Here is a 6,000-nt window from a genome sequence, read left to right on the forward strand (position 1 = left end):
CTGTGTAAGTTCCTGCATGGGAGAAATGCTTCTGGAACATGGCCATACAAGCCGAAAAACTCACAGCAACCCAGTCTTTCCGGCCATTAAAGCCCTTGATAACACATTGTATTGTTATATTATTATTTAATAATATTATTATATTGTTATATAATTAATATAATAACATAATATTATTTTATAATATAATAATAATTTATTTATTTATTTATTTCGTGTCAAAAGCATTGCATAATAAATAAGTTTAAAAGTGATAAAATAAAGGAATCACAAACAGCTAAATAGTTTTGGACCCAAAGCGGGCAACAGCAATCGCATTGTCCGTAGCTTTAAACAATAATATATTATTGGAGAACACAGAAATGCTGGATGACTCTAACAACCACCATGTCAGACTACATAGAGAAGCCATTGAAATCCACAAGCACGTGGACAATTTCAATAAAAAGGAGGAAACCATGAAAATGGACAAAATTTGGTTACCAGCATTTTAAAAAACTCTAAAATCAGGACAGTAAATAAAGAACAACACTCTGAAAACTGAGGAATTCCACACATTAATCAATCAGGGCCAGCTAACACCTCCCAGCTAAGGATTCCCCTAGGCCAGAGGTCCCCAAACTAAGGCCCGGGGGCCAGATGCGGCCCTCCAAGGTCATTTACCTGGCCCCCGCCCTCAGTTTTATAATATAATATTTTATATCAATTTTAATAATATAATATATTGTATATACATATAATATTGATAATATTATGTTATACAATATAATACTAATAGTAATGCCATATAATAATATTAATTATATATTACATATTATATAATAGTATAGTGGTATAGTTCAATATAGTAATGTATAATGCTAATATTGTGCTATGCTAATAATATAATATATTGTATGTACATACAGCTGCTCTGAGTCCCCTTCGGGGTGAGAAGAGTGGGATATAAATGTAGTAAATAAATGTAGTAAATAAATAAATAATTTTTGACTTAGGCTTGGCCAAAGTCTGACATGACTTGAAGGCACACAACAACAACAACAACAACAATCCTAATTAACTTGACTATCTCATTGGCCAGTAGCAGGCCCACACTTTCCATTGAAATCCTAATAGGTTTATGTTGGTTTAAATTGTTTTCATTTTTAAATATTGTATTATTTCGTTGTTGTTGTTGTTGTTGCACTACAAATAAGACATGTGCAGTATGCATAGGAATTTGTTTGTATTTTTTTTCAAATGATAATTCGGCCCCGCAACAGTCTGAAGGATTGTGGACCGGCCCTTTGCTTTAAAAGTTTGGGGACCCCTGCCCTAGGCAGTAAGCAGCCAGACCTTGAAGCTGTAAGGCTATTCAATGCTAATCAAGGTGGCCAGTTGAAACATTCACACCTGCCTCAAACAGTCAAAGAGTTCTTTCTCCCACCCTGGACATTCCACAGATATATAAACCCCACTTGACCAGTTTCCAGCATACCTCATTACCTCTGAAAATGCCTGCCATAGATGCAGGTGAAATGACAGGAAAAATGCTTCTGGAACATGGACCATACAACCTGGAAAAATCACAGCAACCCACTCAAACTATATTAATTCCACAGTGCAGATACTCCCCCAGCTTTGCTCCTCCAAACGTTGCAAAAACTGAGAATTAGATCTACAAATCCCAGAATTCCATAGCATTGAGCCATGGCAGTTCAAGAGGAGTCAAATTTGAATCCTGGGATTTGTAGTTTGGTGAGGCACCAGCTCTTTTGGGCCCCTTCCACAAAGCTGAATAAAATCCTACATTATCTGCTTTGTGTATCGTCTCTTGGGTGTTTCTTGCAAATTAGGTATTAAGTGTGGTAAATTAAACTATATAAATTTAAAAAAATTAAAAATTATATATGTGAGGGCAAGGTAGTTCATGTGGAAACCAAGCCTTGCCTGGAAGTAACCGATATTCCCAACTAACAGAATGAGATGTAATAAGTAGACACGTGCGCGGAATTTTCTACCATTTATTTCGTGTCTTCAGTTTCTTTGGGAGCACAAAACAGGAAGCCCCCTCCCCACATGAAAATCTGCTTTTCGGGGGCCCAAACCAAAAACAAGTATCTACCCTCCCGATTTCATTCGGCTCCCAAAAAATAGATTGGGGGCCCCAACAAAAGCCGGGATATAAAACAGGGCACAGTTTTCCCCGAAAGCACAAGCCTAGTAATAAGAGGGACATGGGGGGGCTCCAATAGTAAACTCCACACTAGACTCTAACCCACACCTAATAGGCTGTTATTGTAATGTCTTACATCTCTCTTAATGGAGAGGGCTAGCTCTTTCCAAGAAATTCTTTGCTCCAAGTCAGGTATCCTGCTCAGTGAGTTGTGTATAAACACTGCCAGCTGCAGTATTGATGGCTCATAATCAGTCACAGAACAGTGAGTCAGACTGTACTCTGTAACCTTGACTGTTTTCAAGAGAGGCTTTGAAAACAGCTACATATAAGCAATAGGGAAGGAAATTGACCAATCCTTCTTGAGAAATATAGAAACCTTGAGGTTGAAATAATCTGTATTTGTTCTAGGGAAAGTGTCACGCATCATTTAAAAAGTATGTTGAAATATGGCAATTTGCCATGCTTTTCACTAAGTTTTATTCACTACTGCAAATAATATTCTTATAATAAATCATGGTGTGTTTAGAGTTACATTTTTGTGACATAATCTGCTTTTGTGAGGGCTTTTACCCTAAAGGGCAAGTTTTGTATCTAAGTCGGGCATAATACAATTAACCCTACACATTGACAGGTTTAGTTTTGCAGACAGGATTGTTATTATTAATATTATTAGGAATATTATTAGGAAACTCTCGGTCCTTTAGTTGGCAACTTTGTGGCCAACTCGAATCAATGAATCAATCGGGCAGCTAACGCCTCCAAACAAAGGATTCCTCCAGGCAAGAAGAAGCCAGAACAAGAAGCTTGCAAGGCCATTAATGCTAATTAAGGTTGTTTTTTTTTTCGTGTCAGGAGCAACTTGAGGTGATTAATTACAACATTCACACTGGCCTCCAACAGACAAGAGTTCTTTCTCCCACCCCAGACCTTCCACAGATATATTAAATTTCCTTGCTTAGTTTTTCCAATATACCTCACCTCTGAGGATGCCTGGCATAGATGTGGGCAAAATGTCAGAGATAATGTTTCTGGAACATGGCCATACAGCCCAGAAAACACACAACATCTCTTACCATTTTTTATTCTTGCTCATGCTTCTGGGAGTGGAAGTCCAAAATACCTGGAAGTCCCTAATTTCTCTAGCCTTGAACTGAAATGACAGTGATCTGATTCAGCATACAGCAGCTCCTGCTATTCAAAATTTAGAGGAAGGGGATCACAAACAAACCAACAGCATGGAAAGAAATTCATTTCCATCACCGGGAGTCATAAATTAGGCTGACTCATTTCAGCTTGCCTCATTAGAGAGTCTATTTTCTGGTTCTCACAGTCCTTCTGTTTGTTTGCACATTTTCCAGGCTGCGTCCCTCTTGACTTGGAGATTTATACATTCAGAGTCCAAAGAGAAGGACCCTTCCAATGAAGTTAGATTGTGACATTTTAAAATATGCACTTTTCAAGAAAAAAGACTGACCGTAGTTACTAAACATTATGAAACATTATGACACTATTGTGTCAAGGACACAAAATGTAGAACTGCATATTATATATAGTGGAGCTTTCTTGAGGGAGGGGGATTATTAACTGAAAATTCAAACATTCATGCATATATTGTTTATTAGTATTAGTTAATTTTCATCTGACCATTCCTCCAATGATTTTAAGATAGTATGGATGATTCTTTGCCTTCCCCTTTTATGCTCACAACACCCTAATGTGGTAGATAAGGCTGGGAAAGTGTGATTGGCCTTATATTCCTAAGTAATGATATAATCAACCATGGCTTGATTAGTGGAGGCTCTGGCTTGTATTTCTCAAGATCCAACACCTTAACAACTGAATAAGGAAAGGTACAATATAAAAATGCTGTATCTAAAATACGCTATGGAGCCCCGGTAGCAAAGTGTGTTAAAGCGCTGAGCTGCTGAACTTGCAGACCGAAACCAGGTTCAAACCCCGGGAGCGGCCTGAGCAGCCGCTGTTAGCTCCAGCTTCTGCCAACCTAGCAGTTCGAAAACATGCAAATGTGAGTAGATCAATAGGTCCGGTGGGAAGGTAACGGCACTCCATGCAGTCATGCCGGCCACATGACCTTGGAGGTGTCTACGGACAACGCCGGCTCTTCGGCTTAGAAATGGAGATGAGCACCAACCCCCAGAGTCGGACACGACTGGACTTAACGTCAGGGAAAACCTTTACCTTTACCTTTTAACATACCCTATATACTTAGTTCCACAGATGTGGAGCTAAGCTAGCTCCCTGGTTCTCCAGGGAGCTACTAACTATGAAACAAATGAAATGGAGACAAGAGTGCAAGTTGAGAAAAAAATTGTGTGAATCCAACTACAAGAAGACTAAATTTCATCAAAAGGCGCATGGCACTGCCATAACGTTTTTAAGAAAATGTTATATTTCACCTCAACTGCAGCCGCAAAAAATAGACCCACCAAATTGTTCAGGGTAGTTCAAAGGCTCTTGACCCCGAGAGTAGAAGATCATCTGTTTTACTCAAGTACCCATTGTGAGGCCTTTGAGAACCATTTTCTTCTAAGATTGATCAAATTCTCATGGTTTCGGCAGCCATTCTCCATTCTCCGATCTCATTGCTTTGGCCAGCATCTTCCCAGGTAACCAGTGAGAGACGTTACCCATGTCATGCTTGCCGGCTGCTGCAATGATGAGAATGGGATGAGGATGGTGAGTGCCATCCTGTATCCCCAGGCTATCTAAACCCAGGAATATGGGATGGCCATGTACTGTAAACAGTTGTGGCCAGTTCCAACTGCTTACGTGGGCTCAATGTTGAGGTTTGTTCTGAATTCTTGGAGAGAATTTGGAGCAACATATGACTTTGCTTCATGTGGTTCAAAGCTGTGTTAATCTGAGTTAGCTCCATGTATCTGCTGACTATTTTCCAGAATTATTGGAAGCATTCTGTAGCTTTTTATAAGCTCAAGGCACAATAAAGGCCACAAAATGGGATGTTTCCTGTAAAAACTCTTGTGGGAGAGGAATTGTTGTAGCCCAGATTGCTAAACTTAATCCTGTGAACAAACCAGAATCAGATGTCAATTGTTGATATTGAGCAATTCTGTGGTTCAATGCTATGTGATTGCCAGAGAATAACTGTGAGGATTAGGTTCATGTTGACTTATTTGGTAAACTTGCTAAAAACCATGTTATGGTAAGGCTTTGAGACAAGGAGATTTACTGGACTGAGCAGGAGTCCCATTTACTGTCTACAATAATTTAAACCTGAGCTTCATAGCCCTATGGATGCAGTTTGCTATTGACTCATATGACGGTGTCCAAGTATACTGATTTGCCAAGGACAGTCCTGATTCGTCTGTTGTTGTCCCCACTCTTTCAGTTGTGTTTAATGTACCCCAGTCACGTTCTTCCTCCTACTTTTCCTCTTCGTCATCACCATATTTTAATTTGCACTCAACTCAACGGGATAGAAATCAGAGAAAGATATATAGTAGAGTCTCATTTATCCAACACTCACTTATCCAACGTTCTGGATTATCCAACACATTTTTGTAGTCAATGTTTTCAATACATTGTGATATTTTGGTTTCTAAATTCGTAAATACAGTAATTACTACATAGCATTACTGCATATTGAACTACTTTTTCTGTCAAATTTGTTGTATAACATGATGTTTTGGTGCTTAATTTGTAAAATCATAACCTAATTTGATGTTTAATAGGCTTTTCCTTAATGCCTCCTTATTATCCAACATATTCGCTTATCCAACATTCTGCCGGCCCGTTTATGTTGGATAAGTGAGACTCTACTGTACAATCCTACACTTCCTAGTAGGCATTGGAAAAAAAAC

The sequence above is a fragment of the Anolis carolinensis genome, chromosome 3 (assembly GCF_035594765.1).
Source record: "Anolis carolinensis isolate JA03-04 chromosome 3, rAnoCar3.1.pri, whole genome shotgun sequence".
NCBI lineage: Eukaryota > Metazoa > Chordata > Lepidosauria > Squamata > Dactyloidae > Anolis > Anolis carolinensis.